The sequence below is a fragment of the Sminthopsis crassicaudata genome, chromosome 4 (assembly GCF_048593235.1).
Source record: "Sminthopsis crassicaudata isolate SCR6 chromosome 4, ASM4859323v1, whole genome shotgun sequence".
Lineage (NCBI taxonomy): Eukaryota > Metazoa > Chordata > Mammalia > Dasyuromorphia > Dasyuridae > Sminthopsis > Sminthopsis crassicaudata.
The window spans coordinates 419,685,199-419,697,626 of record NC_133620.1 but is presented as its reverse complement, the minus strand read 5'-3'; positions in this window follow the sequence as shown (position 1 = coordinate 419,697,626).

Below are 12,428 nucleotides of genomic sequence, written 5' to 3'. Positions count from 1 at the left end.
TAGTAAGGTACTTGACATTCTTTTCAATTGTTTCATTTCTCTGGTTTTGCTTGACTACCTCTTGGTTTCTCCTTGAGTGATTCATTTCTACTTGTTCCAGTCTAATTTTCAATGATGTATTTTCTTCACTCACTTTTTTATATCTCTTTGTAATTGTCCAATTGAGTTTTTATCTTCTATGGAATTTTTTTTCCATTTTATCCATTTTATTTTTTAGAGAGCTGTTTTCTTTTTTCTAGCTCACTAATCCTGTTTTCCTTGGAGTTGTTTACTGTTTCCAGCTCACTAATCTTGTTTCTCAATGATTTGATTTCTTTATCCACTCTGTCTTTGAATGCATGGGATGACTTTTCGAGGCTCCCTTGCCAAGCTTCCCTTTCCTTTTCCCATTTCTCTTCCAGCTCTCTTGTGAGAGCCTTTTTGATTTCCTCTATGAGATTCTTTTGTATTGAGGAGCAGCTCATATCCCTCTTAGGGGATACATCTGGGGACAGTCTGTTCCTAGTCTCCTCAGCATTTGAAGTCTGCTCTCTCTCCACACAGAAGCTGTCAATGGTTAGAGCCCTTTTGAATTTTTTGTTCATTTTGTCAGAGTAGGAATCAAAGAAAACAAACTGACAAGAGAAACAATTGGTCTGTTTTGGGGGCGATGGGGCTGGATGGTATTAATGGGCTTCCTCTACAGACTGGGGTTAGGGCAGCAGAGAGCCACTAACAGAACAGCAATGACTGTACTGAGTCTGTGCTCTGAGGCTCTGAGAACGCACTGAGTCAGTCCAGGTGGGGGTTGGGGGTGGCTGGATTCTGAGAGACGCTGGCTTTCTGGGGTTTTAATCTTCACCTCCGGTGTTTACACCCTCTCCTTGCTCCTGGCTTACTGCCAAGACAGAGTGTCCACTCTGGGGAAAAAAGTCTTTTTGCAGAAATGGCAGAGATCATACCCCTCCCCCTCTGGTCTGAGTTGTGTGAGCTTCCTGTCTTGCTCTGGCTTGCCTGACCTCAGTCTGTGCCCAGTCTGATTGACCCTCCCCTGAGCAAACACAGACCTTTTCTGGTGACTTTCAAGGATGTCTTCTCTTGGTGATTATTTGTGGATTTCTTTCTGGGACAAGCATCAAGTCTGAGGCTTGTCATGAAGTAAGTTCTGAGAGAAAACGAGGAGCTCAAGCAGCTGTCTGCCTCCACGCCGCCATCTTGGCCGGAAGTCTTGGTACAACCTTTTTTCAAATCTTTAATTTTATTCAAACCTAAAGGTGTATATTTTTTTCCTTTTTTGACCTAAAGAGTCAATATCTTCAATTACAGGATATGCATGTATAAAATCACTTATATCCTGTCCTTCTCTCTTAGCCTTAATCAATGCTTTTTCTAATCTTGTCATAGGCTGCTTCTCAGATGATTTTGTTTGTGTTTCTGCTTCTTCCCCTCCTCCTTCTTCCTCCACCCCTTAAGATGGAGTTGATGAGGGCCTGCCTATAATCTGCTCTCTAGGCGGGGATGAAGCTTCTTCAAGAGAATCAGAGTCATCACTCCCTAATTCCTCATTTAAATCTCCTTGCACTTGGGCAAGATCTTGCTCTTTCTTTTTTCCCTCACACTTCCTCCTCTGTTCATTTTTAAAACTTTTCCTTCTCCTACAACTTGCTCGATAGTTTAAGGCTAATTGAACTATGTATATATAAAATACCTTTGTGGAAATTGAATGAGGCCCATTTTTTGTGTGAAATTCTTTCAATTGAAGTCCCACTAGCTTCCAGTTATCTACATTTAGTTTTTTCTTCCTCTAAGAACCACAGGGCGTGCATTTTAATATGCCCAAGAGTTTATCAGTCTGTACCCAGGTTTCAAGTAAACTCTGCTCCTCAATTATCTTAATTATATTCTCTATAGCACCTCTCCTGGATGGGGCTGGAGCTGAGGCTGGGGCTGAGTCGGCTGAGGTCGAGGGAATGTCTTTAGCTAGCATCTGTCCCATTTCTGCTATAAGAGATTGCTGGTTTAGCCCTTAAAATCTTTTCCTCTGTGAGGAGGTTTCTTGGGAAGCTTCTGGAGCCTCCAGCCAGAGTGAAGGTAGAATCTCAAATTCTCTTCTTCCTGAATCCTGGCTCTGAATCTCCTCCAGCTCTTTTCCTTTCCGAATCCAGACTCTCTCCTTCCAGACTGCCATCTAAACTCAATTCCAGTCTAGACTCACTCGTTGCCTGACTGCCCTCCTCTTTTATCCTAGCAGAGATTGGGCTAGTGAGAACTCAGGAGCCTGCGGGGGGGGGGGGGAGGGGGGGGGAGGGGAATACCTCAACCAATGAACTTGCTCTCTTAAAGGTGCAAACTCTTTTAAACATGTAAACTCCCCTCCCCCAGAAGTCCAAAAGTGCAAACTCCCTTCAAAGGCCTGAACCAAAGGTGTGAATTCTAAGCTAGAGAATTGTTTAGACAACCTGAGTTATCACCTTGTATTCCTAACAGATTACAATATTCAAAAAAAAACATCATAAAGAACATGTATGGCCTTAAAAGGATACTGCATAGCCATTGAGCAAGAGTGTATTGCATCCTTGGAATATTAAACAAATATTAAAAAAAAAACAAACAAACAACTACTCCATTAGTTTGACTCTATATTGGTATTTCTAAACTACAAATCTGATTCTTTCACTAGTCTGTTCAAGAAGCTTCCATTATTTCATAGTGGCCTTAAAATGAAATAAAATAAAAATTCTTCTGCTTGGCGTGCAAGGCTCCTCATAATTGTATTCCAATATCTTTTTGGTCCAATTACACATTATTTCCCCCTACCCTTTACCTTGTCACTTGTGTTTTCCATATATAATGCTTCATCTGCTTCTTCCATGCCTTTATGTAGGTTGCCATCACCACAGAATGTCATTCCTCTTTGATTCAGACTCTTGGAATTGCTTCAAGTTAACTTTTAGTATTATCTTCTTCAGATCTTTTCAGATCCTCCCATTTATTATTGCCTTCCTCCTACCCCCAAGTGCCTTTCCTTTTGTTACTTACTTGTTACTATACTTGTGAACACCTATTTATCCTGTATTTACTTATCTATGCTCACTTCCTAGGAAAATGTCTGCTTCTTGAGGTCATAGACTGACTTACTTCTGCACATGTATCCTCAGTGCCCAGCAGAGTCCCTGCCCTTAATAAATGTTTACTTGCTTGCCTATATAAAACATTAGAGAGAGACAGCAATCACATACAAAAAAAAAAAAAATTGGATGTGTTTTGATGTGCACTGAAAGAGAGAATTTACTCCAAGCTGCCATGCACTTATAATTCATGAAACACTAAAATATTAGAACTTACATGTATGTGCATACACAGATCAATATCTTTCCATTAATCCTGCCCTGACTAGAAAAGAATAATTTAAATTCATCATTAAAACTATAATTTCTTTTCTTTGAGGAAAATAAAATTAGTTCCCCAAATGGGAAGTAATTCTACTGCTTTTCAGAATTATCAAAACAGGTTTATTAGGTTTATGGAAACTGAAATGGCCAAAATGATTTTCATTATTTTTGTATTACTTATTCAAAGCTAAAAAACAAGGTGAATGTTGAACAGTATTTCAGCATGTATTTGGAAAAATAAAATGCTGTTAAAAAAATTAAAAAACAGTTGAGATGGCTATGAATAATACTGAAAATTTTCCTGAATCTGGGTAGTTTATTTGGTCACTTGAAAATAGGCAAGCTTCTGTCCATAGGCATATATATATATATATATATATATATATATATATATATATATATATATATATATATATATATATATATATATATATATATATATTCTATAATTCTCTTCTTCCCTCCCTCCTTTTCTGTCTCTCTCTGTCTCTGTCTCCTGTCTCTCTCTGTGTGTGTCTATCTGTTTCTCTTTCTCATTTGTTTGTCTCTGTCTTTGTGTGTCTATCTCACAGCCTCTCTCTCTCACTCTCTCTCTCTCTCTCTCTCTCTCTCTCTCTCTCTCTCTCTCTCTCTCTCTCTCTCTCTCCCCTTTCTTCCTTCCCTCTCTCACTCCCTGTGGGAGTATGTGTGTGAGAGTGTGTGTGTGTGTGTGTGTGTGTGTGAGCACGTGCAGTATTCATCCTCTGCATTCTCTCAGAAGCTCACTACATCAGTATTGAACTTAGTGTGGATACCATCTAATTGGTTTTAGCCCTACTATAAATCAGCACTCCTGAACTCAAGTAAAGCAATAGGTTCAACATCTTAATTAGGAGAAATTACAATCCTACCATGCTTTGTAATGTTTGTATCTAAAATTATACTCTTAATGTTAATTGACTTAAAATGATTAAGTATCCAAATAGATTTTCATTTTGAATACTGGTGAATTAGAATTGGAAAATTCTCATATTTTGTAATTCTATGTGCAATTTAAGAGAGATATAGTCAGAAATGTTCTGGTATGTATTTATTTACTGAATCTCAATAATAACAAATTGAACACAGGACATAGTTTAACTTTAATCTGCATTATTAACATGTTAATTTCTGAAGCATACATGCTCACAGGGAAAATGTAAAAATTAACTCTAGCACAGTCTAAGTTGACTCAAGCACACACACACATACACACATACACACACACACACACACACACACAAACACACACACACACACACACACGTCAATGGGAAAGAACAATTTGTAAAGAAGTTCCCTCTTGTTTTGGCATGGGCCAGTCTGAGGATAGTGCAGATCTGGAGACTTTGATGTAATGTGACTTTGGGAAATCTGAGTTTGGATTTCACCCTGTGATGTACATGGAATTCCTAGCATTCAGACATGTTTAGAGGAAGCAGTAGATATCACTTAACCAAATATCCATAATGGAAATTTATTTTGGACAAATGTCTAAATTGGCTGATGCATAATATACCTCCTCTATTTCAGGAATTGCTGATATTTAGCCTTTGTCTACAGTGTGCATGTGTTTATATGTAATATGTATATGTAAATGTGAATGTCTCATTTAAAATTGGATATAAGCAATTTGGATCCATTCTGAAACAAAATTAGAATTAGAAAAAGAGAAGTAGTGAAAAGATTACTTGACACCAAAAGAAATTCTAAATAAAAAGCAGTCTTAGAAATTTGATACAGGCTGACATTTGTATTAAAAAAAGAGATGACTCCAACTCTGCAATACTATCTATTAAAAACAAATAATTTCAAAGCCCTGTGGTTAAGAAAAAAAAGAATTATATTTGAAGAAAGAATTAAAACAATTCTCTTTCCTTCAATAATAACCATGACTACAATATCACAGAATTTCAGAGTTGGAAGGAACCTTTAAGACTATTTAGTCCAACCAACATCTGAAAAAGAAACTTTACTACAACATAAATGAGGAGTTCATCTAATCTTTTCCTTGAAGTTCTCCAGTGAACTTAATACCTCCCAGACAGCCTATTCAATTTTGGGGTAATTCTAGTTGTTAGGAAGTTTCATTTAATGTCAAAACAAAATCCCCCTCTCTGTAGTTTTTTTGTCAAATGATTTCTATTTTTTAGAAACAAAATATAATTTATCTCTCTTACATATTAAGATATGTCATATTTTTCCTTTAAAATCAATTATTCTAGCTTATTTTTTAGAGAAAGCATAACACAGCGCACATCTCTTAGACAATTTTATAGTGAAATGAAATTTATTAGATTAAAGAAATAGCCACAGAAGAATCATAGAACATTTGGTTTAGAGAAAGTCGTGATAGTGACAAATTAGGTGGAATTCTTGTCTGAGAATCAGAAAAGCCTGTATTCAAATCTATTCTCAGATACTTAATAGCTGTATGACCCTGGAACAGTCACCTAGGCTCTTTCACTTTCAGTTCTCTCATCTCTAAATTATGTATGATAATAGTATTGTTATTATATATAATTGTATATTATATGTATTGTATGAAAATATAAGTAGCACTTATATAATATATGATATATAATAATATATTATATATACTATATCATGACTTAACTTAAGTAACACATATATAAAATATAATATATTATATAATAGAATAGTATATTAGATGTACTATATAATAAAATAAATAGCACCTATCTCACAGAACTTGGGGCTTAAATAAGATAATGCATGCCTTTTATTTTCTTTGCCTATTTCATTATTAGACATTATAAATTATTCTATTTTTCACTTTTATGAAGACTTCAACTCCATAGTACTAATGGGTAAATACAAGTTATATTTTTATTTTTTATAATAATAGCCTTTTAGTTTTCAAATATATGCAAATTGTTTTCAATATTCACCTTTGCAAAACCTTGTGTTTCAAATTTTTCCCTCCCTACTCCTATTCCCCTTACCCTAGACAGCAAGTAGTATAATATAAGTCAAATATGTGCAGTTCTTCTGAACATATTTCCATATACTGTGCATAGAAAAATCAGATCACAAAGGGAAAAAAAATAAGAAAGGAAAAAATAAAACAACAACAAAAGGTGAGAATACTATTCTGTGACTCACATTCTGTCTCCATAGTGCACTCTCTGCATGTGGATAGCTCTTTCCATCACAAGTCTATTGGAATTGCCTTGAATCACTTCATTGTTGAAAAGAGCCAAGTTCATCATAGATGATCTTTATATAATCTTGTTGTTGCTGTGTACAATATTCTACTCACTTCAACAAGTTATATTTTTAAAAATCAGGAAACCAGTTTTGTTCATTTTGATTTTTAATAGATTTTTGTAGTTCTTTAAGGGAAATTATACTTTATTTGTCTTCATTATCCCCAGGCCAAACACTTATGAATTGCTCATGAAGGCATCAATTAATAGATGAGGGGAAGAGGAGAAGAATATGATACAATGCAAAGGTGGTTTTAGGGTCTGAAATCTAGTTTAGAGACCCAAATCTGTCAATATTCATTTAAATTCTACAAGATTTTTCCTTTATTGCATTTGACAGTTTTGGTGTTCAAATTCAACATTATTTTATGGATCTAAAGAACAATCTTTTTTCAATGGAAGTAGGCTCTATTTTTATGTTTCTCCAATTTCACAAAGTCAGCTATTGAAATCTAAGGGTTGTGTCAATATGGTCATCATCAGACCCTTTATTGATCCCAAATCAGTCTCACCAATCATGTAAGTCACTCTTTGCTCATGAAGAATGTAGCTTTTCACCTACTCCTAAACAAAGTGATGGGTGTGTATGTTGGGGTGGGGCAGAGCATAGTTAATAAAGCACCAGGTCTGGAGTCAGGAATTCAGTGAATTCAAATCTAGCCTTCTACTAGGTTACTATGTTAACTCAGATTGTGTTAGTGAGCTATATCACCCTAGGTAAGTCACTTAATCCTATTTGCCTTAGTTTCCTCATCTGTAAAATAAACTGGAGAAGAAAATGGCAAACCACTTTTGTACCTTTGCAAAGAAAAACCTAAATGGGATCACAAAGAGTTGAATATGACCAAAATGACTGAACAAGAAGAAGAAAGAAAGCAATGAATTCAAATGTTTTAGGAAAACAAGGCAAACAAACAAACAAATAAACAAAAACAAAACCATGTTTGGAACCCTCAATTTATATGAAGACAACCAAGACATTTTAGTACACCATTAATGAGATATACTACTTTTTAGGCTAACAACTTTTGATTCTATGGGCTCTGAGTGAAGACACTAATTAAAAAAAAATGGTCTAGAAATATTGTTTAGAGGAAATAACCTACTCTGGGAATTAGCAGACCTGGGTTCTACTCTAGAACTATCAATAGCTAGACAAACCTTCCAATTTATGTTAGCTTCGAAGTTGTATAACTGGGTTAGACTTCAGTAAATAATCTCTAAATTCTAAAACCTTGCCCACATTATTTCCTAGATTGAAAAAACTACAACTTCCAGATAATTTAGCTATGTAGCCCATTTAGAAAGAGAGATAGTAATTCATTGATAAAATGGGAACAGATAAGAAAATGGATTAAAAACTAGAATCTTAAAGAATGCTTATAAGAAACACACTTGAAATTGTGAGACATACATAAAGTAAAAATAAAGAATTAGAAAATAAGCCAAATTTGCATCCTAGATTTTCAAAGAACAAATTTCAAAGGATTCTTAGAAAAGATAGGTAGGATTGATGAAACTAATAATCTAAATTCAAAAGAAAATGTTAGTCCAGAAGAAAGAAGAAATTCTCATGAATGAAATTCTAGACTTATGAACTGTTAACACTTCTAAAGTTGTAAGAATAGGGATGGTTATTTCATAAAGCTGACATGAATGGACAAAGAGCTCACTGACTAGCATGGATTTTTAAAAAGACATATACCAAAGATAAAGGAAGCATAATTAATGGATGACTGAATCTGCATGTTGTATCTTTTAGTACTAGTATCTATCATTAGTATTAAAGTTCAGAGTGAGTTGAGGATGGGAAACAATGCCAAGGAAAACAAACAAAGTGTTGGAGTTTTTGTTTTAAAACAATATGGGCAAAAATATAAAATGAGAACTTTGTGGAAGAGATTGGGGATGTTTAATCTCTAGAGGAGGTTAAAGGTCATGGTTTTTGTCTTCAGATATCAAATGGTCTGTTACAGAAATGTGATACTGGTTCTATTTGGCTGCAGCAGAGAATTAGAAGCACAGAATGGAAGCAGCCTTTTGGCACATCAGGGCTTGATGGAAAAAAAAATGTCTTAATTAGAACCATCCACAAATGAAATGGGCCATATGGAGAAGTAGAAGGTGACTTTCTATCAAAGATAATTAAACAAAGGCTGTAAAGCCATTTACCAAGCACATAATGTCAATTCTTTTTTAGATATGAGTTGCATTAGATGGCTTCTGATATCCAGTATAACTATGAAATTTAGTAATTCTGTACTAATGTATTCCTGTCTAATCAATACCCTTTATAAGAGAATTGTCCAACTTGGTCATGCATATATATATATATATATATATATATATATATATATATATATATATATATATATATATATATATATATATATATATATATATATATTTTACATGATTGCACATATAAACCTATATCAGATTGCTAACTGTATCAGGGAGAAGAGAAAGAAGAGATAGAATGAGATGAAAACTTAAAAGTAAATGTTTTAAATTGCAATTTTTGGGGGGAAAAAAAACAAGTATTATTTTTAAGAAGTACCCTCTCACATAGTTAACATACTTTATATAAGAGTCTACAAGGAGGCCACCATTAATTGCAGACATCATATGAAGGTATTAGAAAAGTGGGAAGAGATTATTTCCCACCCTGTGTAGCATGGAGGGGAATTCTGACCTTGAGGAAGGGATTTTTTTTACACCCGTTATTCATCCCATCTGGACCTACTGTTGCTTAATATTACCAAATTTTTCCAAATCTCTTAAACAGTTTTACTTGGTTATGATATAATGTTGAAATCACTGTTAATAGTTGGATTGAAAAAGAGAATTTCCAGAAGGATAGGCTGAGCTAGTGCAGAAAGTGTTGAATTGTGGCCCTAAGTTTAGCTTCAGGAGATAAGACAATAAGGACATACCACAGACTTTTAAAAAAAATCTATTCTATTTAGATGAACTTCATGGATGCTATCCTGTAAGCCTAGAATATATTCTTGAGACTTTGTCACCTCATTTAAACCTTCTTGCAAGGCTCTCCACCAATTACTTTTCATGTAATTATGGCAATATTCCAGATCTTTGAGGGGAGAGACTGTGGTTCTACTTTTGTTGTATTATCAGCCTCTAGCCCAATGGTTATTTATATGGTCATTGCTTAATAAATTTTGTTGAGTTAAATGAAATAGAAAAAATTATAAAAAGAAAAAAGCTTGTGTATTAGTAGTCAGAGTAGGTCTAATGATCCAGTTTAGTTATCCAAAAATGTAAATGTTACTTTACAGTTTTAGAACCTAAATAACCCCCACCAGGAAATCTCTAATTTTATCATTTTTCGCCCTTTCAACATTATTTTTTTAATGTCATACTGTTCATGGGCAATAGTGATTTACATGATTGGTACGACTGATTTGGGATTAATAAAGAGTCTAATAAGGATCATATTGACCCAACCATTAGATTGTGAAATCTGAGAAACATAAAAAGGCTTTTATTTCATGTAATAGTAATTGCCTCATTGTTGTAGTACAGGGTGCTGGATTTGAATTCAGAAAGACTTGAAGTGAATTTGGCTTTGGACAATCACTTGTCTCTCCAAGAAGCTAAAGATTTTTCCCTTATGAAATATATAGGATTAACTTTCACAAGCTCTAAGGTGATATCCACCTCTTAATCTATAGTCCAATAGTTCTCAAGGATCTATTGAGAAGGCAACTATCAGAACACCAAACAAACTTTGAAGGAAAATGTTACTTGGTGGCATGAAATAGTCATCAAATTTGCAAAAGCAAATTATAAAATAATAATAATAAAATTATAAAAATTACAAAAAATATATTTTTGTGTAATATAAGCCTTAATCAGCATTGCTTTAGAGTCCTTATAAATTTTCAGTTCTTTTTATATTCAAGAAATGAGACCTTTATATGAGAGACTTGCTCTACAAATTGTTTCCCAGCTTTGGGATTTCGTTCTAATCTTAATTTTGTTTATGTAAAACTTCTAAATATGATCAAAATTATCCTTTTAATATCTTATAATGTTATCTCTTGTTCATGTGTATATTTTTCCCTTCATTTCTACTTTGACCAGAAACCCTGAGGGTCTTCCTTTCCCAAATTCATTCATTTATTTATTTAGAATTCTTTGGAATTTGTGAAAGAGGACACTGTTTGCCTCAATTTCTACCTAGCCTTAATCACTGAATGGGTGCAGTCACAGTCAAACTAAGGCTTGTTGAAGACCTTAACTTAAAAAGGCCAAGGTCTCCTATTTTATCCAGGCCCCCTACAGTCATCTTGATTTATATCTTACCATTGGACCCAGATGGCTGGAGGGAAAAGTAAGGCTGATGACCTTGCACAGCCCTCTCTCACTTAAATCCAATTCACTTGTATGTCATGGTGTATGACTTGTATGTCATCTCTTTGTCATGGTCCTCTTCAAGAACAATAAAAATAACCACAACCACTTACCCCAAGAAGGCCTTCCATGTTTAAGTCTGTTGAGAATCTCTTTTACTTCTAGCTTATGTTTTCAATTAATTTTTTTTTAATTTTTTAATCTTGTTTGAATTTCAAAAACCCTTAGTAGAAAACTTTTCATTCACAAGAAGAGGCATTCTTACTCCCAGCATTTATCTACATAGCATAAGAATACAATCTATCGCATAAGAATAACAATAATATTTTATTACTTTTCCATGTTCTTTTAAGAATAAGATCAAAAATGAATTGGATGCTTATATTTTCAAGGATATTTTCAATGTAAAGGAAAAGTATAAGCATGGTCTAATATTGTAAGGCCTATGGGTAATTAGGCAATACTGGATTATTTGACCGTCTTTAACTTTGAGGCTCTGATGCTATTATAATTTCTGATTTCTCTTTAATTGATGTTGCAAGACATGCGATGCCAACATACAATTGGTCCAGTTGCAATAGGGCAGTCCAAATGGTACTCCCAAAAGTTGGCCTTGGAGTGAAATGATCTCCATAATAGCCACTTAAGAGTAGACTTAATAGAAAAGAAGTTCAAGCTGTTGACCATGGAGATCAAAATTCTCTCTAGATATATACCTTCCATTTTAACTTATTCAATTCTAATAGGCAGCAGTTTTGTGACTTGGTAAATAAGTTATGAAATGGAGTTATTTCTATTACATTTCTAAAAGCAGTTTATTTGACATTTGATCATTCAATTAAGGGAAGTATTTGCTTTTGTATATTTGTTAAGGAATGGTATTTTTGTTCTTGTTATTTAAGTACCTATACATTTAGTTTCATAGAGATTTTGAGAAGGTATATAAAGGACAGATGTTGGCTCCAAATATGCTGAATACAAACCTTAGAAGTTTAACATATAATTTTCCTATAGCTATTTTCACTTCTGGTCAACTCCCTCATCCAAAGATATTCATGTTTTGGACAGAAAATCCTGTGATGTCATATGGGTGCTAGTTAGAAGTATTTAATTTGCCTTCTGAAAAAGAAGGAAAATTATGGTGTGATTTAGATCTATAACAATGCAGTGGTCAGAGGAACCCACTACACCTTGGCACTATAATGTAGTTCAAATTCATCTTTAGAGAGTTCAAAGGGCAGGATGAAAGAGAGCAAATGCAAGTGAAAATGTCTTTATGAGTTTGTGAGAAGGTTTTGGGGTATGAAGGTGACAATATAACAAGAATAACAAACCATTTTGTATATTAACAAAATATCACTGTCAGAATAAAATATAGAACTAGATGGGTTTTAAAGAAAAAAAATTTAGGAGTTAAAAGCAAAAGAGGAAG